Raw genomic sequence first — 23,294 nt, forward strand, 5'->3', positions numbered from 1 at the left:
GTCCATGCCTCGAAATAGCACCGTTCCAACCTATATGAGCCTAATGCCATGTTTCAGGATTTAATGGCGCAGCGGGCTGTTGAAGAGGAGCAAAGGCGGCAGGCTGAGCAGGAGTCCAGAGAAAAGGAACGGGAAGACACGAACAAGAGGTTGAAGCTGCTTGAGGATCAACTACAGGTAGAACATTATCTAAACTAGAGTAGAAGATTCATTACATAGGGACGAACCACCCTCACGTGACTCTACTCTTATAGGTTCTTATGGAATCTCGAAGCAGTGCAAGTGATGCCCCTCCTCCTCCTCCTCCTCCTACGGAATGTTAACCCGATGGCCTCTCCTCCTCAAGATGATCTATATATGAACAAGTGTACTTCTATTGTGACGTGCACGTGTTTTGCAAGTAGTGACAATATGTATGAATTTGCGACTTGTGTGTGACGTCTACTAGGATAATACATTCGACTTGTGTGTGACAATATGTGGACTATCCCTAATTATGCCTATATATGTGTGGACTAGATCAAATTATGCCTATATATGATCAAATTATGCCTATATATGTGTGGACTAGATCAAATTATGCCTATATATGATCAAATTGCACTGTAGTTGTTTTTATCTGCAGGGATCAGAAAAGAAATAGCTTGACAGCAGAATGTATGGGAAAGATTTCCGAGAGCAACACTCGGAAAACGATATACTACCGAGAGCACCTCTCAGAAACATGGTCGTCTGGGATACTACTGTTGTGCCACAACTTTTCCGAGAGCAGCTCTCGGAAAAGAAGGCGAGCATTGCCGAGACTAGCTCTCGGCATATGTAAACTGTCAGCCCCCCATGTGGGCCACGCTGTCATACTGGTCAGAAGGATTACCGAGAGCCGCTCTCGGCAAAGATATCGTCATTCTTTTTCAAAAATATTTAGCAAGTTATTTAAAACTTTTACTGATAAATGTGACCAGTGGGACCACATGTCAGTTAGAAAGAACACACAAAAAATAGGATGTTGCATATGCTTTGCCGAGAGTGACACTCGGCAAAGTACGCAGTAACTGATGGAGCCGTCTATTGCGGACGGGCATGCCACGTGGCTCCTCTTTGTCGTGAGCGGCTCTCGGCGTCTGCAGGGTTTGCCGTGCGGTGCCTCTTTGTCGTGAGGTAGTGACGGCAAAGATGGCAGTTTGCCGTGAAGGTGGGTTTGCCGAGAGTGACACTCGGCAAAGCTTAATTTGCCGAGTGTCCGTGTTTTAGCACTCGGCGAAGAGCATTACACCCGGCGTACGTGAAAATTCCAGTAGTGATGGCTGACATTTCCCGGGAACATTTTCCCAGCGAACTGCTCCTTATAGCCGCCAGATCTCGCAGCACAAATCTTGGAGCAAACTCGATTCCACATCAAATCTGAGAAAACTTTTGCATCTCGAGATGAGAGCGGCGTTACGCCGGACGAGCTCGCCTGCTCCTCTTATATGGACCAAGTAGAACATAAAGGCGCGCGTTGCTGCGCTCGTCCATTTTAATAAGGATGATAAAACTATTTTCGTAATTTAGATGGCACCAATGTACCTAATAAATATCAGTGTTTACAATTACAATGCCCCGCATGTGAAGATGAATATTTGCTATACTACCATGGAAGAATTTAACGAATGAATGCACAAAATATTCTGAAGGCAGAAAAATAATTGAATGTAAAGTATCGTAGGAAGGCAAAGACTTGCGGCGATTCTACTATTCTTCTGTATAATTATGTGCCTTGTCATGGATGTGATTCCGAGAGTTCTCTGAGCAGTAACATCTTCCAAGGTGATGCCAGCATCAATAAACCTCCCCTAAGCACAAACACAAAAATCCTGCAAAATGTAGCATCAAATTATAGGTGTGCCCAACATGAGATGAATATGTGGCCAGCAAGTACTGATACAAATAAATGAAGATTGTCTTTCAAAGTATATCTTAACCTTCCGGTCAACAACAACCTTGTAAAATAGCTTGGATAGCCTAAATAATGGTCTTTAATTTGTTCTCCTTCTGTATAATTACGTGCCTTGTCATGGATGTGATTCCGAGAGTTCTCTGAGCAGTAACATCTTCCAAAGTGATGTTAGCATCAATAAACCTCCCCTAAGCACAAACACAAAAATCGTGCAAAATGTAGCATCAAATTATAGGTGTGCCCAACATGATATGAATATGTGGCCAGCAAGTACTGATACAAATAAATGAAGATTGTCTTTCAAAGTATATCTTAACCTTCCGGTCAACAACAACCTTGTAAAATGGCTTGGATAGCCTAAATAATGGTCTTTAATTTGTTCTCCATGGGCTAGCTGTCAAACATATCAGGAATTTCAATGTAAACGAAAATGTGCAATGCAAGAGAACAAAAATGCACGTAACATAAATCTCCAAAGTACATGAGCATTTGATCAACCAACCAACCAAAAGTAGCACCAAACTGAACTTATAAAACTGATCACATATAGCTTGCAGCAAGCTGCTTGCTAAAGGTTATTCAGGGAGCAATTTAACAAAGAAAATCACATAATCTGTTAGTAAATTCGTATATAACCAATAAAGCTAATGCATACATGCAGCTATTCATAATAAATGAATTTTTCACATTAAGCTTATCACTTGATCCATTATAAGACGACAAATAACTGAAAGCTCACCCTCCAGGATTGAGGAAAAAAGTAAAAGAATCAGCCAAAAAAATAGTACACAAGGTGTCCCAACTACATCCTCTGAAATGTCGATCACACATCAGCATCATCCTCCCTGGAGAATATCAAACAAGAAGAAATTAGCAATAAATCAATAATAAAATCAGATATTGCATATCAGAAAATACCAGTAAATGGATTTCAATATAAGAACTTGAGGGGAAAGGAACAAGATCATCTAATCCCTATAGCCATGCTGGGATGTGAGATAAAGGGCATTCAGGGGAGCATGGTGGGATCACCACTTTCAGAGGACACCTTAGGACTCAGCGAGGTCAGTGAGGATCATGACCTAAGTGTCAGATGCATCATACCTCTCTTTGTTTCTTTCCTATTCGGTTCTATCACCATAGTCAAAGAGAGAAGCCAGGCCATCGCTGCCTGCAGATCAGATCAAGAAACTCGGAGAACCACCATGATGAGTGACCCCAGGAGAAAGGGGAACATGGAGGAGAAGGGTAGCACCGATGCAACAATAATTTTGTGGCGGCGCGGCGAGCGGCTCTGCGCTGGTGGAGAAAGGATGGGTCAGCCACAGTGCTGGAGCGGCTCCGTCGAATCTTCTTTGCCTTCACCCACCACTGCCGCCTCCAGGGGAGAGGGAGGGTCCAACGAAGAGGCGTCGTGGTCATGGCCTCGTGGGCAGAGAGAGTTGGGGCGCTGGAGCATCGCCCAGATGGACTAACGGACTTGAATCACACAACACGGATCGCCGGCACATCGAGGAGAGAGGAATGACGCCGCATCGAGAGGAGGAAGGACGGCGGCATGGGTGATAGCGCTGAAACCTGGGCAACCTGGATTGTTAGCTTGGGAGTGGGAATAAGTGGGCCTTGACGGCCCGATTACTACCAGGAAGAGGAGGTCGTTCTGCGGAGTAGCGGCCCACGAGACGGCGCACGACGTGAGCGGGCGAGCAGGGACGCCCCCGACTTTGATCTGCATCATACGTTTGATGATCTGACGGCTGAGACAATGAAATCGTTGTGGAGGCTTCTAGATGGCTGCGTTATACTGTTTAGTAATAGCACAAAGGCACGTGGGGATGACAATTAATGGCCAACGAAAATACTGGTTCTTAGAGCATCTCCAGCCGTTGGCTCCCCAGACGGCGATTTTAAGCGACCCCTAGGGACGAGCCGGCGCTAAAATCGGCGCGGGGGTGAGCGGGTTCCCAGCCGCTCGCCCCAGGGTCGCCGCCCAGACGCGGGTTTTTATTTTGAAAAAAACCAAATTCGGCAAAGTTCGGCAAACTTGACATAAATATTGGACATGTTCGGCGTTACATAAATTATTTAAAAAAACCAACTACGGGGCGAAGAAGTCGCTGAGCGCGGAGAAGTCGCCTACGTCGCCGCCGTCCTCGTCGGCGGCGGCGGCCTTCTCCTTCTTGATGGCGCGGCCACCGCCCCTGCTGGACCCCTGCCCGGCGTCTCCATGGCGGACCGGTGGCGGCGGCACGTCGTCGTCGTCGCTGTCGTTGAGGACAACCACACCTCCCTCGTCCCGACCCCGGCGCCGAGCTTCGAAGGCCTCGAAGGCGAGGCGCTGGCGCTGCAGCTCCGTCTGCGTCCAATCATTGCGCGCCCACTTCAGGGCCGGCGCGTCATCGAGCTCCTCCTCTTGGACGCCGCCGGCGAGCCCGGGCTCCGTCTTTGGCTTGACGTAGCCCGGAGGAGCCGAGGAGGGGGCGCGCCTGCCACCCTCGTTGATGACGATGCCGGCGCTGCGGGTGCGCTGGCCGAGCGGTGTCTCCGCGGCGGGCTCGGCCTTGACGCGGAACAGCGCCGGCGAGCCGGAAGAGTGGGAGGAGGAGCGGGAGGACGAGGAGGAAGAGGAGGAGGAGCCGAACCTCCTGGGGGCCCATGGCCCGGCGCTCCGGCGAGGGAGGGGGCGGGGGGCCCGCGGCCACCGCGGCAGGGTATGCGAGCGGCGGGTCATTGCCGCCCTCGAGGTACGCCAGCACCTCGTGGAGTGTGCGGCCGGGGACACCCCACCAGACGCAGCGACCGTCGCTGTTCTTGAGGCCGCCCAGCACCGGCGCCCCGTTGGTGGACGCCAGCCACTGCACCTACCGGCACTGGAAGTAGTCCGCCCACACCGCGTGGTTGTTGGCGGCGTACTGGGGGAGGGCGCGCTGCTCGTCCGTCAGGGATGAACGCACGCGGTCGACCTCGGCGGCGAAGATGCCGGGGCGCGCGTCGGCATCGGGCACCGGGGGGATGGGGACGCCCCCGTTGCTGAGCTTCCACCCCGTCGGTACGGCGCGCATGTCCGGCGGCGCCAGGATGTTGGCCTCGAAAAGGAGCCACGCCTCCCACTCCTGGAGCGAGCGGTGGCCGAAGCCGTTGGCCGCCGCGGCGACGTCGGGGAAGCGTTCAGCCATGGAGAGGGAAAGGGGAAGGGAAGGGAAGGGGAGAGCGGCAGAGCTTGGCGGCGGACGGGAGGGACGGCGTGTGACGCCCCCGATTTGACCGTACGCTAATCATGCACGCAAATATGTACGACCAAGATCAGGGACTCACGGGAAGATATCACAACACAACTCTAAAACATAAATAAGTCATACAAGCATCATAATACAAGCCAGGGGCCTCGAGGGCTCGAATACAAATGCTCGATCACAGACGAGTCAGCGGAAGCAACAATATCTGAGTACAGACATAAGTTAAACAAGTTTGCCTTAAGAAGGCTAGCACCAACTGGGATACAGATCGAACGAGGCGCAGGCCTCCTGCCTGGGATCCTCCTAACTACTCCTGATCGTCATCAGCGGGCTGCACGTAGTAGTAGGCACCTCCAGTGTCGTAGGTGTCGTCGTCGACGGTGGCGTCTGGCTCCTGGACTCCAGCATCTGGTTGTGACAACCAGATAGAAAAGAAAAGGGGGGAAAAGAGGGAGAGAAGCAACCGTGAGTACTCATCCAAAGTACTCGCAAGCAAGGAGCTACACTACATATGCATGGGTATATGTGTAAAGGGGCATATCAGTGGACTGAACTGCAGAATGCCAGAATAAAAGGGGGATAGCTAGTCCTGTCGAAGACTACGCTTCTGGCCATCTCCATCTTGCAGCATGTAGAAGAGAGTAGATTGAAGTCCTCCAAGTAGTATCGCATAGCATAATCCTACCCGGCGATCCCCTCCTCGTCGCCCTGTTAGAGAGCGATCACCGGGTTGTATCTGGCACTTGGAAGGGTGTATTTTATTCAGTATCCAGTTCTAGTTGTCATAAGGTCAAGGTACAACTCCGGGTCGTCCTTTTACCGAGGGACACGGCTATTCGAATAGATAAACTTCCCTGCAGGGGTGCACCACATAACCCAACACGCTCGATCCCATTTGGCCGGACACACTTTTCTGGGTCATGCCCGGCCTCGTAAGATCAACGCGTCGCAGCCCCACCTAAGCACAACAGAGCGGTCAGCACGCCGGTCTAACCCTATGCGCGCAGGGGTCTGGGCCCATCGCCCTATGCACACCTGCACGTTGCGTACGCGGCCGGAAGCAGACCTAGCCTAGTGGCGTTCCAGTCCAATCCGGCGCGCGCCACTCAGTCGCTGACGTCAAGAAGGCTTCGGCTGATACCACGACGCCGGGATACCCATAACTACTCCCGCGTAGATGGTTAGTGCGTATAGACCAAATGGCCAGACTCAGATCAAATACCAAGATCTCGTTAAGCGTGTTAAGTATCCGCGAACGCCGACCAGGGCCAGGCCCACCTCTCTCCTAGGTGGTCTCAACCTGCCCTGTCGCTCCGCCATAAAGTAACAGTCGGGGGCCGTCAGGAACCCAGGCCCACCTCTACCGGGGTGGAGCCACCTGTCCTTTCAGCCCCCTCATCAGAATCACTTGCGGGTACTCCTCGAGCCGACCCGAATTTAGTCACCACAAGTGTCATGTATAATGTATATAGTATATACCCGTGATCACCTCCCAAAGTGATCACGGCTCAGTAGTATAGCATGGCAGACGGACAAGAGTGTAGGGCCACTGATGGAACACTAGCATCCTATACTAAGCAGTAGGATAGCAGGTAAGGGTAACAACTGTAGCAACAATGACAGGCTATGCATCAGGATAGGATTAACGGAAAGCAGTAACATGCTACACTACTCTAATGCAAGCAGTATAGAGAAGAAAAGGCGATATCTGGTGATCAAGGGGGGGCTTGCCTGGTTGCTCTGGCAAGGAGGGGGTTGTCGTCGACGTAGTCGATCACAGGGGCAGCATCGGTCTCGGGGTCTACCGGAGAGAAGAGGGGGAAGAAACAGTAAATATAAAGCAAACATAGCATCACAAAGCATAACGTGGTAATACGACGTGTCGGGTGTGACCTAACGTATGTCTACACGAATAGGTGAAGGGGGAAATTCAACCGGGAATGTTTTCCCGGTTCCGGACCTGTGCCAGACAGATGACCGGAGGGGGAAAGTTCCATGTTCAGCATGCTAGAGGCATGTGACAAACGAACGGACCGCGTATTCGGATTCGTTGGATTTTTCTGAGCAACTTTCATATAGAAAACATTTTCATCCGAGCTACGGATTATTTTATATGATTTTTGAAAGATTTAACAATATTCTGGAATTATTTATATTAACAGAAAAGGAATATGACGTCAGCATTGCGTGGGGATGACGTCAGCAGTCAACAGACTCGTTGACCAGGGTCAAACCAGACAGGTGGGTCCAGTGGGACCCACATGTCAGCCTCTGTTAATCTAACAGTAATTTAAACTAAAATAACAGTCTAATTAGAGGGGTGGGCCCCATATGTCAGTGAGTGATTAGTTAATCTAATTATTTTTATTTATAAACCAATTGTTAGACTAATTAACAGAAGGGGGGCCCGCATGTCAGTGGCTGGGGGCCGCCCAGTCAGCACGTTGACCGCGGTCAACAAGTCAAGTGGGGCCCTGGGGCCCGTGTTTAGTGGCTGTGAGATGGGGCCCGAAGGGCCACGTCGGCGGGCGGCGCCGGAGACACGCCGGCGACCATCTCCGCGGTGGAGCATCGCCGGACTTCGACGGAAAAACGCTACGGGGCACGGGGAGAGGTGCGGCTAGGCGCGTTCGATCGAGCGTCCGACGCCGCATCGATCTACGTCGGTCCCGTGGGCTAACTCGACCGGAGTGGCGCACTACATCGACGGCGGTGTCGACCGTGGCGGACGCCGGTGTTCTGGTGTCATCGCGAACAACGACAGAGGCTGCGACATGCCCAAAAGAGGGGTCCGACGGGGTCCTAGAGGTGCCCGGAGCACGACTACGAGCTCGGTTGAGCACTTTATCGTCGGTAGCGACGGCGACGAGCACCGCGGCGGAGTAAAGCTCGGGTGAAAAATGGAAGTGGCGGCTACGGGCATCTACGAGCAGCGCTGAGAGAGGGGAAAGGAGAGACTGCTCACCGGGGAGGCACACGGAGGCCACGGTGGTGGCTTAGGAGCCGCAGGGCGTCGGCAATCGGCGGAGGAGCGCCGGCGACCGTAGGCGCGGAAGAGCTCGATTCCGGGGCTGTGGTGGCACCGAGCTCGAACCCTTGGTCAGAGATGGAGTAGAAGAAGCAGGCGGAGCTGTTGGACTCCTCGGCGAGGCGCGGGGAGCATGGTGGCCGCGTTAATGGCGAACGGCGGCGATGATGGTGTTCGGGCGAGATGGAAAAGCGAGGGAGAGGAGCAGGCGGGGGAGAAAGATCTCGAGGGTTGTCGACGAGGCCTAGGGGACTCGTCCTTATCCCCTCGGCGATGTGGCGGCGTGGGGCGGCGAGCAGGTCAGGCGGGGGCGGCGAGGGGCGTGCGCCCTCGGTCGGTTGAACAGAAGAGGAGGGGGAAGACGACAAGGGGAGGGGGAGGTGCTGGGCCGCTGGACCGATTCGGCCGGCTAGGGTGGGTCGACGGCCAGCTGGGCCGAGGCCCAGCGGGGAGGGGGGTTTCTTTTCCTTTTCTTTTCTTTTTTTTTATTTGTAGTTTCTTTTATTTTCTTGTTTTACAAAAAAAATTACCACTAGTGCCTAAATTTGTATTTATCAACAAACTACTGTGAGATTAATCCTTAACCCATAATAAAATAGTTTTAGCATTTTATAAATTCAATAGGCATTTGTTTAATTGTTTTCACTATTGTTTTAATTGTTTTAGAGCCTTTAAACATTTTGTCAAAGCTTGGTTTCTCCACCATAATTGCTTACGATTTATTTGTCACTTTTAGAACATTTTAGTTTTGACATTTGAAAAGTTTTATTGTTTGCTATATTTTGAATTGATTTTTGAATCGGTTTTGAACTAACGAAGGATTAGAAACAGTAACGGAGGTGACGTGGCATCATTAGCAGAGTTTTACTGTAGCTTGATTATCCGGGCGTCACAATTCTCCTCCACTACAAGAAATCTCGTCCCGAGATTTAAGAGGGGAGTAAGGGGGGATGGTTTGGTAACGAATCTAGCGGGTCTTCTCATCCTGGCTTGCTCTTCTCGAAGAGGCTGGTCCAATACATTGATGTCTTCATTCTGCTGTTTCAGGTCATCATGATAAAGTTGTCGTCCTTTCTTCGGGAACTCCATCGTACTTACGACAGAGTAAGGGGGTATTCTGGAAGAACGGACTTCTGCAGGGTTTACTATCTGGTCAATATCATCGGGGAAGGTGGCGGAAAGTATCTCTCGAATTGCAACTTAAGAAATTATCGAGAGCAAAGTAAGAAGGTACAAAAATAGAAGTTTTCAAGCGCATAGGCAATCGTTCGTTGTCTGAAACAAAGTGTTGAAGGGGTTTAGAGCAATGTGAATAAGCATTGCATCTAATACGAGTATAGATCACTAGGCAGGTGGCCCGTGAATTACATACAAAGTCAAGAGCGAGGAATAACTCTGACAACACGGTGTACAGGAGAGTCAGTTTTCGATCCTGTGGAACTGTGGGTTATGGGCCCACCATGTGGGTTAAAAGTAGGAAGGGCGGTGACATCTTGCACGATCATGATAGCAAGGCATGTCAGAGGGTAGCCTGTCAGTTATATGTCAGCAACATCGTCGGTACCAAGGGTGAGCGACGAAGAGAACCATTTTCCTGCTCGTTGAAACGAGGCGGACCATTAGGCAAAGTTCTCGTCCATCGGTGGTTACCGAAAGGTCACCAACAATAATAACATGGTCTTACTGACAGAGTTGTACACCGAGGTGTTTACATAAGCAGGAGAATATTACGGCTTAGATCATATAGTTCACCAGAAAGGTTAAACCACACAATGGAAAGGAAAATATGATTATCAGATTAAACAGAAGAATGGAAAGGAAAATGTGTTTAAACACATATTTCAAGGTTATATCCTGCCCAAGGACAAGCTGAGCATGATATTCATGACAGGATATAATGTAGAAAACTCTTTAGGTAGGGGAGAGAAATTTCATGACATTACCCATACAACGGTGTTTGGATAATTGAGCAGGAAACATTTAGCATTGGGCTTCAAATGTTCCTGTTGAAAATCGGAGTACCATAGACATGCTTCGAGATAGCATTGACATGGTCAACAGGGGAAGATCAGACTTTGGAAACAAAAAGGATCCATCAGGAACAACTTATAGAATAAGTCTTACAATTTCCTCATGGAAGAACAGCTAACCTTGCTAAAAGGAAAAAAGAAAAAAAAAACTTATAACAATAGGGCCTCCGGCCAGGTGTGCTGGGTATCATCACCTTACCGGGTCATAAATAGGCCAATGTTATTACTCTTGGAAATATGTTCCAACCATTATATCTGACCGAGATTCAGATCTGATTGGTGTCAGGATAACTCAGACTCAGGATGCCTGAGAAGAAAGGTGCAACACAAATTGTCGAAACGACATCGAAGATTCTCGGGAGATGAACTATGGAAGCGAGTTCCGAACAAGGGTTCATCATTACATCAAGGAGAGGTGAGGAGGTGACGGATTGACTCAGCGACAATCCATTGAGATTTCCAAAAGATGGATTTCCATCACTATGTGAACAAGGAGATAACATTAGCTAGATCGAATGACTTAATGATGTATGCTCGAGGAAAACATACACAGATAAACATTGGTTGAAATGTGCACTCGAAATATGGGCTAGGTAGCACAATCAATGTCCGAATGATGATTCATTAAGCCATAGACGTAGAATGAAACTATAGACCAATAACTTCAAAGCAAAGGGTTGCTAGAAGTTTAGAATTTACACATCACAGACCATTGGTCGGTATTCCTTTTAGAAACAACACGGGGACCAAGAAGGAATGGTGATGGGGAGAAGTATCACTGTACCAAGATGTCATACGAGGTGGTGAAATTCTTACGACATACTTGACATAAAAGATGGTAATACTCCAAGGTAGAACATATCATAAGCTAGATAGCAAGGAAATTAAGGTACAACACAAAACACGAACAAGTTTGTGTTGAATGGAAGGCGATAAAATGGTCGATGATAAAACAAATCATCGAGGTCAAGGATGGTATTTCTCATCCAGAATTCGATAGATATCTTGGAAGAGCTCAGAATGTTGTTGATGTTCACGACACATTTGTAGCGAGAATTTATGAAGAGGTAATCGATCGGTGATGACATCAAGTCAAAGGAATGATGAAGCGAAAAGTTATTGGAACCAGGGGTACGACACAAACTCAAAATCAAGCTTGCTGTCCAAGGCGAAATGATATGACGAGGAAAATCGACGTAAGCTTAGCTCAGCGTCGAAGGTGGTGCTCCGGGAATAAAGACCAGGTAGCACAGTTAAAATCAGCACGATAATAACATAGCCGAGCAGGCTAGGGATGACGTGATCGAGTACGAACTCGTAAACAAGGGAGATTATTAAGAGTTGTTTAACCATGATGCGGACTCGATTCAGTTATCGATGTCCTTGAGTGTTTAATAACTCGGAGCCCGTGAAAAATTGGAATCCATGAGAATGTAATACTTGATGGAGAACTCATAAGAAGTTATGCAGTTCCGTGATAATCTCGAGATGCCAGGGGGTAATACTCGACGACAAACCAAAGTAGAGGTTGGACTGGGGTATTGCTCTTACAGAAGACAAGTGCTTAAACTTGTACGAGAAATGGTATTTAAAGGAGAACATGGTCGGAACCATGATTGAAAAAGGCCAGATCCCAGATATAATATGAACTTATACCAATGGAAAAATTAATTTAAGAAAAGCTTTAATGATAAGATCTACATCAGGTCCATGGGCATGAACGCAAAGTTCAAGGTCGACCCCCACTTTTTCAATGCATAACCTTTCATTCACCTCTCGCGTTCGATGAAGTTGTATGGTAGAAAATTATCTGGTAAAATACCAGAAGGGTATGGCTTGTGAAAACCTTCGGGTTCATACGGTTTTTAGGGAAGGTATAGGTTCAACCCATCAAGGCATCTTAGGAACATATACCACAAACTTCGGAGTAAATATTACAAGCTCGAAAGAAGAGCATTGTGCAAAAACAGATGATACAATTTACCAAAGGCATTATATATCCATGGAAAGGCTCACAAGGTTATTCATTATGAAGGACACTGTCGGATAAAATCCAACAAAGGAACCGATGGTCCACAAGGGACCTGTTGTGAGCATCGGTACTCAACCAGAGGAAGGATGCAAGGAGATCTGATTATAGAAACAACTGACTAACTCAAAGTTCAAATGCAAAGGAATTATGATTTCCAAATCAGGGGGTCAGAAGCAACGCTCTGATCAAGGATGGATAAGTTGAGTAGGCTTAGGGGTACCATCGATGGCAATTTGATAGGTCGAGATCCAGCTCACGTTTAGAATGGCGTCTGAGCCGGAAGAGTGAATTCTAGGATATGATTGAGGATTGCGAGCATTCACAACAAATTGAATCAACGGACTCAAAATGATAATGACAAGAGATGCCAATAAGATTACGAGAATTTTGGGATTAACCATAATGCAAGCAAACAAGAATTTCAAGAGCAATAGGCTCCTGAGGATTATCGGAAGATCGAATAGTATTTTGAAGACTATTGTGGAATACTTGAAACAACTGGGGATGACCGGATACTCAGTAAGTGTGAGAATTATCCGTAGGGGTATTCAGGTGTCAAAGAACAGCATAGCAGTAAGCTCAAAGGATTCTTGGAACAACAGAGAGCATTACGGGGTATCTTGTAGTAACAAGATCAACTGGGAAACATTGTATGAATTGCGAGTATACGTGGTTATCCATAGGAGTTCATCGATGAAAGGGAATTGTAAAAGCGATGAACACAAGTTCTCGGGTTATCAGCGGAGAGTATCTTCAGGGTCTTCACGTGCAGCAGACGATCATCAGTAATAAGGGGCTCTCCGGGTGAAAGCGATAACGAGATCCTAATGTTAGATTTAGCAAAACTCACTTAACCCGAATAGAAGAGAGATCAGAGTCCCAGAGCATAGACAAGGAGTAAAAGATCCTAATACCACCCAATGGTGACGTGGGCCCGTAAGCCACACAGTCATGTTATTAAAAGTTTTTCAATGACTAGACTCGACTTCGGCCAAGGAGTTGGAAAGGGGGATTCCTACAGGCAGTCGGCTCTGATACCAACTTGTGACGCCCCCGATTTGACCGTACGCTAATCATGCACGCAAATGTGTACGACCAAGATCAGGGACTCACGGGAAGATATCACAACACAACTCTAAAACATAAATAAGTCATACAAGCATCATAATACAAGCCAGGGGCCTCGAGGGATCGAATACAAATGCTCGATCACAGACGAGTCAGCGGAAGCAACAATATCTGAGTACAGACATAAGTTAAACAAGTTTGCCTTAAGAAGGCTAGCACCAACTGGGATACAGATCGAACGAGGCGCAGGCCTCCTGCCTGGGATCCTCCTAACTACTCCTGATCGTCGTCAGCGGGCTGCACGTAGTAGTAGGCACCTCCAGTGTCGTAGGTGTCGTCGTCGACGGTGGCGTCTGGCTCCTGGACTCCAGCATCTGGTTGTGACAACCAGATAGAAAAGAAAAGGGGGGAAAAGAGGGAGAGAAGCAACCGTGAGTACTCATCCAAAGTACTCGCAAGCAAGGAGCTACACTACATATGCATGGGTATATGTGTAAAGGGGCATATCAGTGGACTGAACTGCAGAATGCCAGAATAAAAGGGGGATAGCTAGTCCTGTCGAAGACTACGCTTCTGGCCATCTCCATCTTGCAGCATGTAGAAGAGAGTAGATTGAAGTCCTCCAAGTAGTATCGCATAGCATAATCCTACCCGGCGATCCCCTCCTCGTCGCCCTGTTAGAGAGCGATCACCGGGTTGTATCTGGCACTTGGAAGGGTGTATTTTATTCAGTATCCAGTTCTAGTTGTCATAAGGTCAAGGTACAACTCCGGGTCGTCCTTTTACCGAGGGACACGGCTATTCGAATAGATAAACTTCCCTGCAGGGGTGCACCACATAACCCAACACGCTCGATCCCATTTGGCCGGACACACTTTTCTGGGTCATGCCCGGCCTCGTAAGATCAACGCGTCGCAGCCCCACCTAAGCACAACAGAGCGGTCAGCACGCCGGTCTAACCCTATGCGCGCAGGGGTCTGGGCCCATCGCCCTATGCACACCTGCACGTTGCGTACGCGGCCGGAAGCAGACCTAGCCTAGTGGCGTTCCAGTCCAATCCGGCGCGCGCCACTCAGTCGCTGACGTCAAGAAGGCTTCGGCTGATACCACGACGCCGGGATACCCATAACTACTCCCGCGTAGATGGTTAGTGCGTATAGACCAAATGGCCAGACTCAGATCAAATACCAAGATCTCGTTAAGCGTGTTAAGTATCCGCGAACGCCGACCAGGGCCAGGCCCACCTCTCTCCTAGGTGGTCTCAACCTGCCCTGTCGCTCCGCCATAAAGTAACAGTCGGGGGCCGTCAGGAACCCAGGCCCACCTCTACCGGGGTGGAGCCACCTGTCCTTTCAGCCCCCTCATCAGAATCACTTGCGGGTACTCCTCGAGCCGACCCGAATTTAGTCACCACAAGTGTCATGTATAATGTATATAGTATATACCCGTGATCACCTCCCAAAGTGATCACGGCTCAGTAGTATAGCATGGCAGACGGACAAGAGTGTAGGGCCACTGATGGAACACTAGCATCCTATACTAAGCAGTAGGATAGCAGGTAAGGGTAACAACTGTAGCAACAATGACAGGCTATGCATCAGGATAGGATTAACGGAAAGCAGTAACATGCTACACTACTCTAATGCAAGCAGTATAGAGAAGAAAAGGCGATATCTGGTGATCAAGGGGGGGGCTTGCCTGGTTGCTCTGGCAAGGAGGGGGTTGTCGTCGACGTAGTCGATCACAGGGGCAGCATCGGTCTCGGGGTCTACCGGAGAGAAGAGGGGGAAGAAACAGTAAATATAAAGCAAACATAGCATCACAAAGCATAACGTGGTAATACGACGTGTCGGGTGTGACCTAACGTATGTCTACACGAATAGGTGAAGGGGGAAATTCAACCGGGAATGTTTTCCCGGTTCCGGACCTGTGCCAGACAGATGACCGGAGGGGGAAAGTTCCATGTTCAGCATGCTAGAGGCATGTGACAAACGAACGGACCGCGTATTCGGATTCGTTGGATTTTTCTGAGCAACTTTCATATAGAAAACATTTTCATCCGAGCTACGGATTATTTTATATGATTTTTGAAAGATTTAACAATATTCTGGAATTATTTATATTAACAGAAAAGGAATATGACGTCAGCATTGCGTGGGGATGACGTCAGCAGTCAACAGACTCGTTGACCAGGGTCAAACCAGACAGGTGGGTCCAGTGGGACCCACATGTCAGCCTCTGTTAATCTAACAGTAATTTAAACTAAAATAACAGTCTAATTAGAGGGGTGGGCCCCATATGTCAGTGAGTGATTAGTTAATCTAATTATTTTTATTTATAAACCAATTGTTAGACTAATTAACAGAAGGGGGGCCCGCATGTCAGTGGCTGGGGGCCGCCCAGTCAGCACGTTGACCGCGGTCAACAAGTCAAGTGGGGCCCTGGGGCCCGTGTTTAGTGGCTGTGAGATGGGGCCCGAAGGGCCACGTCGGCGGGCGGCGCCGGAGACACGCCGGCGACCATCTCCGCGGCGGAGCATCGCCGGACTTCGCCGGAAAAACGCTACGGGGCACGGGGAGAGGTGCGGCTAGGCGCGTTTGATCGAGCGTCCGACGCCGCATCGATCTACGTCGGTCCCGTGGGCTAACTCGACCGGAGTGGCGCACTACATCGACGGCGGTGTCGACCGTGGCGGACGCCGGTGTTCTGGTGTCATCGCGAACAACGACAGAGGCTGCGACATGCCCAAAAGAGGGGTCCGACGGGGTCCTAGAGGTGCCCGGAGCACGACTACGAGCTCGGTTGAGCACTTTATCGTCGGTAGCGACGGCGACGAGCACCGCGGCGGAGTAAAGCTCGGGTGAAAAATGGAAGTGGCGGCTACGGGCATCTACGAGCAGCGCTGAGAGAGGGGAAAGGAGAGACTGCTCACCGGGGAGGCACACGGAGGCCACGGTGGTGGCTTAGGAGCCGCAGGGCGTCGGCAATCGGCGGAGGAGCGCCGGCGACCGTAGGCGCGGAAGAGCTCGATTCCGGGGCTGTGGTGGCACCGAGCTCGAACCCTTGGTCAGAGATGGAGTAGAGGAAGCAGGCGGAGCTGTTGGACTCCTCGGCGAGGCGCGGGGAGCATGGTGGCCGCGTTAATGGCGAACGGCGGCGATGATGGTGTTCGGGCGAGATGGAAAAGCGAGGGAGAGGAGCAGGCGGGGGAGAAAGATCTCGAGGGTTGTCGACGAGGCCTAGGGGACTCGTCCTTATCCCCTCGGCGATGTGGTGGCGTGGGGCGGCGAGCAGGTCAGGCGGGGGCGGCGAGGGGCGTGCGCCCTCGGTCGGTTGAACAGAAGAGGAGGGGGAAGACGACAAGGGGAGGGGGGAGGTGCTGGGCCGCTGGACCGATTCGGCCGGCTAGGGTGGGTCGACGGCCAGCTGGGCCGAGGCCCAGCGGGGAGGGGGGTTTCTTTTCCTTTTCTTTTTTTTTATTTATTTGTAGTTTCTTTTATTTTCTTGTTTTACAAAAAAATTACCACTAGTGCCTAAATTTGTATTTATCAACAAACTACTGTGAGATTAATCCTTAACCCATAATAAAATAGTTTTAGCATTTTATAAATTCAATAGGCATTTGTTTAATTGTTTTCACTATTGTTTTAATTGTTTTAGAGCCTTTAAACATTTTGTCAAAGCTTGGTTTCTCCACCATAATTGCTTACGATTTATTTGTCACTTTTAGAACATTTTAGTTTTGACATTTGAAAAGTTTTATTGTTTGCTATATTTTGAATTGATTTTTGAATGGGTTTTGAACTAACGAAGGATTAGAAACAGTAACGGAGGTGACGTGGCATCATTAGCAGAGTTTTACTATAGCTTGATTATCCGGGCGTCACACGGCGGCTCGGGCTGGTGTGGCCAGCGGCGAGGGGAAGCCTCTGGTTTTATAGCTCCAGGCCGTGTGAACGATGTGGCGGAAAGGAAGGCGTCGCCGCGCCTGCCAGCCCGTGACGCGCCGCCCGTGAGGAATCAATGGCAAGGCTGGCCGGCGGCAGCCTTGCCATTGATTCCCCGCGGGAAACCGAGGCATTTTGGAGAAGACAAGGAGCGTGCCGCTGACTCGGCGGGCCTGCGGCGCTTTCGCGCCAAAAACGCTCGCCCGGCGCCCCCGGGCGCCCCCAGCGCGCCGGCTTCGGCCTGGGGCCGCCGGCGCCGATTTCGGTTCAAGCCGGCGAAAAACGGGTTTCTGGGACGCGACTGGACCGATTTTGAGCGCGGAAAAAACGCCTGAAAAGGATCTGTTGGGAGCGTGGCTGGAGATGCTCTTATACGCGGAGGGAACAGCGCACATGCAGCTGTGGGACTTTGTTTAGGCAGGCGGACTGAGGCATTGCCGTCACGCCAGGATGAGGTAGTGTACGGTTGGTACAGGATTGTACAGATGAAGCTGGACGCACTCTTTTTTACTGATATTCGTTTGCTTTATTTACTCGTTATTTGATGCAAAAATTGTACCATCATGCTACTAGTACTTTTAGGATCCCAAGGAACGAGCTCATATACATATCTTCTCCCCCGTGCAAGAAAATTTGTACTAGTCACATGGCAAATTTTTATGGAAATTCCTATCACAAGATCAATATTTCTTTAATTTACCATCTTGCAAAAACAAATTTACCTACATTTTCTTAGATGCAAACAAAAAATTATCGTGGTATACATGATATGTACAAAAGAGATTGCCCCAATCCCCGGTAAAAACTATATAAAAAAGTGAACTCAAATCACAAAGCAAATTTGCGGCAAAAAAATATAGGTGTGAATAAATGTGTCATGGTGTGTTTGACAATTTGACATGGTAAGTTCAATAAAAACGTTGTGGATAAGAAATCTGCCATGTGTAGGGAAGTGTAAGAAAATTTGTACTGGTGACATGGTAATTTTTTTTATGAAAATAACATGTCACTAGATCATTTTTTCTTAAATTTGCCGGATCACCAAAAGAATATACCTTTTTTTTCCTAGATGCAAACAAAAAATGTCGTGGTGCACATGTTATATACAACAAAAATTGCCATGATCCATGGAAAAAACTATATAAAAAAGTGAACACAAATCACAAAGCAAATTTGCCATGGAAAAAAATATGTGTCACTAAATTTGTCATCGTAAGTTCAATAAAAATGTCGTGGTACGTAAAACACATTAGTGGTGGTAACTTTTTTAAATTGTAAAGTTCCCCTAATTTAGTAAACAACAATTATCTAAATTTGCCATGTGACAAAAAAAACGTTTGTAAAAAATTGCCATGATTTAGAATGAAACAAAATTCCTAAATTTTCCATGTGACATTACAAATATTTCTCAAAGCCATGTGAGCATAGCATATTTCCACAAAAAGGATCCCATGATTTTGAAAAAAAAAATCATAAATTTTCCATGTGGCTTTGCATATTTGTAAAAGATTGCCACCATTTGCGGGGACAAAAATAAAAATCTGAAATCTCCAGTACAAAAAAAATTTTAATATTTTTTTCTGAATATGGCAAGCCTGAGTAAACAAATTTGCCATGTCACTTTACAAAAGATTGCCATCTGAGCAACAAAATTACCTCTAAAAATGTCATGCTTGAGTAAAAAAAATCTGAAACTTTCCATATGATTTTCAACAAATTGCCATGTCACTTTACGAAAATTACCATGTTTTTTAGAACATTTTCTCTTAATTTTACGATGGATCAGTACTAATAATTTCATAAGTTTGCCATGCTTTTGTGGATAACATAGGTGTGGTTAAAGCATGTCGTTCTGGTACTAGATATACACAAAATTTCCTGTTGCCCACGCCCAGGGTGTTGCGTGCATAAGAAAACACGGCAAGGCAACTCCAATGCGACGACGCATTTGGTCCACACGTGTCCGTTTGAGTCAAAACAGACGAGAGCGCCAGCCCAACGTGCCGGCGTGTGTTCGTTTGGGTTGAAATGGGCGAGAACGCCGGCCCAAACCCAAATCACATTCATTCTCGTGTCAGTGTGAATTCATTTCGGGCCTAAATTTGTGCCTGATTTGTGTCCACGTGAACACGAGTTGGACACCAGAAATTCTGAACACCGAGGCTCTAGCTCATTTAGCAGGGCTAAACTTCTATCTAAGCCATTACGAGCAGAATCCGGGAGCGCTGCACGTTCGTTCGGTGTTAGCCGCCCAACCACCACCGTGATCATAGTCAATGCAGCCCACCTACCTCAGGCCAGCATGACAGCCAGTGGAAGCATCCGGAGTCCACTCTCTTTCAGTTGCAAGCTTGCGCGGGGGGGGGGGGGGGGGGGGGGGGGGGCTCATCCACTTCTCTTCCCCACTCCCGTCCACATCTGGCCACACGTGCCCCCTCGCTGCTAGACATGAACACTAGATGCCACGGCTGGCTTCTTCGGTATGGGCAAGGGCACTGGAGGATGAGCGGGCCGACGGGAGCGCCGCATGCAGCTTGAGCGCAAGGAGGAGGAGCGCCGGTAGCGTTGGATGTGTGGCGTCCTCGTCGTCGGAGCAGCGGGAGCAGAAGGAGGAGGTGTGTGCATGGCGACAGGCAGAGCCGTCGGAGAAGGCCGCGCCGGCGGCCTACCAAACGACATTCCCCTGGGCGCAGCCGCCGGAGTTCTTTGACCTCACCCGCTCCGACGACAAGGACGACGCCTAGAATTGCAGGCGAGGATGGCTGGGCGGCTGCCTCTTTTTTAAAAAAGTTATTAATGTTTTATGTTTAATTATGTTCAAAGTGGACTATGGCTAGCGGTTTTATTAAGTTTTTATTAATTAGCATGTTTTAAATTTAAATATCTATGTACCTATTTAGTCTTTTTAAGGCCGTGCAGACTAATGCGTCGGCCATATTGAACGTACCGGCCTACCCAAATCTATCCGTTCGACCGACCTAAATAGACGAAAAATGGACAAAACCACGTCCATTTATGTATGCCCGGTTGAAGTTTCCCTCAGGTCAACTCCAGCGCACGACCTCATCCCGTCTGGCCCTGTCCGTTTGGGGGAAAACGGACAAACCCCACGGCTCAGTGCATGACGACCTGGGCCCATCTCGTCCGTTTTGTGTCCGGCCCGACCAATTTCCAGCGCAAACATGCGCCCGGTTTAGGTACAAGCGGACAACGAACGGACGCGCCTCTCGTCCGCATCGAGGCCGCGTGGCAGGCGGCCACCTACCTCCCACCGCCCAAATTAACTGCGCACGCGCGGTCAGCCCCACTTGTCATCCGCCCAGACGATCGGTCGTCGTCCTTCTTAAATGGGAAGTCGTGGACCGGTCACAATCCATGCTCCTACTCCAGTCATGCTGCCTCCTCGTAACCCGACACCCAAACCCTAGTTCTCCCCTCCCCTTCCTCGAGCTCGCCGGCCGCCGGCAGCCATGGTGTGGTGGAGCACTGGCCGCAAGGGGGCGCACGGCCACGAGGATGGTTCATCCTTCGGACGCCGCCAGCTCAGAGCCCGCACCACCCCCACGGAGGCCCCTCGCACAGTCCGCATTCGCCATCGCCCCTTCGGCCGCCCCCGCGCGCTTCCGGCAGTACGTCCACGCGGATGGTTGCCGGTGTTATTGGGAAACAGCGACACCGCTCCCTTGGAGTGACGTTCACCAGCCCAATAACTGGCATCTATCCATGGATCGGGTGCCGATCTCGCGCGATCCCGATGAGCAGATCTGCCCGCCGCGAGGAGATCGACCGCCGCCGCCGCCGCCTGCCTGACGACCTGCAGTACTATGAACCCAGGTACGCGCACGACTCCGCACTCTGGGACACCTGGTTTTGGGATTAGCACGACGTGGGGCGCGTGTCCTACTTTGTCGGTCGCCCGCGCAGAGCACCGAGCGCGTGCTCCGAGCCCTCCCCAGGTGCGCGGGCGTACGTGGGTGCATGGCATCAAGCCGACGCCGTCGCCTTCGCCCTCTCCGTCACCACCACCACCTCCTTCCATGACAGAGGAGGAGGAGGCCCCGCTCATTCAACGTGTCATGGAAGACTCCATGAACACGCACGATGAGCGCCAATGGGAGGGCTTGGACACCATGTTGGCCCTCTCTGCGGCCGGCGACGTGGTCGTACCGGAGCTGGAGATGATGGACGTGAAGGAGGAGGTGAAGGAGGAGGTGCTGGAGGAGCAGCCCATCGTCGCGTTCCACCCGCGCCTGGTGAGCCGGCGGTGGAGTTGGTCGTGCACGGCCACGGACATGGCTGACGCCGTGGGGGTCGGATCTTGGTGCCCCACGCCGCCGCAGTCACTGGAGCGCGAGCCGTCGCCACGGGGGAAGGTGGTGCAGGCGCCTCCCACCTTCCTGGGGCCACCGGCCCACCTTTGGACGCCGCCGCCCTACATCGACCTCACTGGCGACGAGGACGACAACGGCGGCGCGTGAGACGAGTACGGGCTCGGCAGTAGAGCGCAGGCGGCGCTTTTTTTTAGTTTTTATGTTAATTATGTTCTAAACACCATGGAGGCCATGAAGACTATAATGTTTAATTATGTTTTAATTATTATGTTTGCGTATTTATTTTTTCGGCATTTATTTGAGTTTTACGATTTATTTTATATTATGGCCATTCCGGGCATGATTTGAGGCGCGGCCGCGTGTTGGACGCACCGACACGACAACGGCCCAATCTGGACATGAGCTACCCCATTGCCGCCCCAAACAGACGAAAGCAGACTGAAGCGGACGTCCGTTTAGAGTCGTGCGCTGTGAGTTGGCCTAACGCAACGTTTTGACTTCCAAAAATGACCATATAGAAAAGATTGGCACAGAGCACCGAGCGCGTGCTCCGAGCCCTCCCCAGGTGCGCGGGCGTACGCGGGTGCATGGCATCATGCCGACGTCGTCGCCTTCGCCCTCTCCGTCACCACCACCACCTCCTTCCATGACAGAGGAGGAGGAGGCCCCGCTCATTCAACGTGTCATGGAAGACTCCATGAACACGCACGATAAGCGCCAATGGGAGGGCTTGGACACCATGTTGGCCCTCTCTGCGGCCGGCGACGTGGTCGTACCGGAGCTGGAGATGATGGACGTGAAGGAGGAGGTGAAGGAGGAGGTGCTGGAAGAGCAGCCCATCGTCGCGTTCCACCCGCGCCTGGTGAGCCGGCGGTGGAGTTGGTCGTGCACGGCCACGGACATGGCTGACGCCGTGGGGGTCGGGTCTTGGTGCCCCACGCTGCCGCAGTCACTGGAGCGCGAGCCGTCGCCACGGGGGAAGGTGGTGCAGGCGCCTCCCACCTTCCTGGGGCCACCGGCCCACCTCTGGACGCCGCCGCCCTACATCGACCTCACTGGCGACGAGGACGACAACGGCGGCGCGTGAGACGACTACGGGCTCGGCAGCAGAGCGCAGGCGGCGCTTTTTTTTAGTTTTTATGTTAATTATGTTCTAAACACCGTGGAGGCCGTGAAGACTATAATGTTTAATTATGTTTTAATTATTATGTTTGCGTATTTATTTTTTCGGCATTTATTTGAGTTTTACGATTTATTTTATATTATGGCCATTCCGGGCATGATTTGGGGCGCGGCCGCGTGTTGGACGCACCGACACGACAACGGCCCAATCTGGACATGAGCTACCCCATTGCCGCCCCAAACAGACGAAAGTAGACTGAAGCGGACGTCCGTTTAGAGTCGTGCGCTGTGAGTTGGCCTAAGGCAACGTTTTGACTTCCAAAAATGACCATATAAAAAAGATTGGCACAGAACCCTCTGCCTCCTGCCGTCTCGTGTTCTAACGGACGTCCGCTGGCTGCTCCAGTAGGACCGGCCATCTCATCTACAAACCTGATTAATTAGATATGCATGCATCTACACGTCCAACAACACGCTGTTCAGCCCACATCCCAACAAACGAGTGCCAGGAGATAACGTGAGCAGGCGCGCTCGTCCGCGCTTGTGCATCTACACCTCTCCTTA

This window comes from Aegilops tauschii, chromosome 7 (assembly GCF_002575655.3).
Source record: "Aegilops tauschii subsp. strangulata cultivar AL8/78 chromosome 7, Aet v6.0, whole genome shotgun sequence".
Classification (NCBI taxonomy): domain Eukaryota; kingdom Viridiplantae; phylum Streptophyta; class Magnoliopsida; order Poales; family Poaceae; genus Aegilops; species Aegilops tauschii.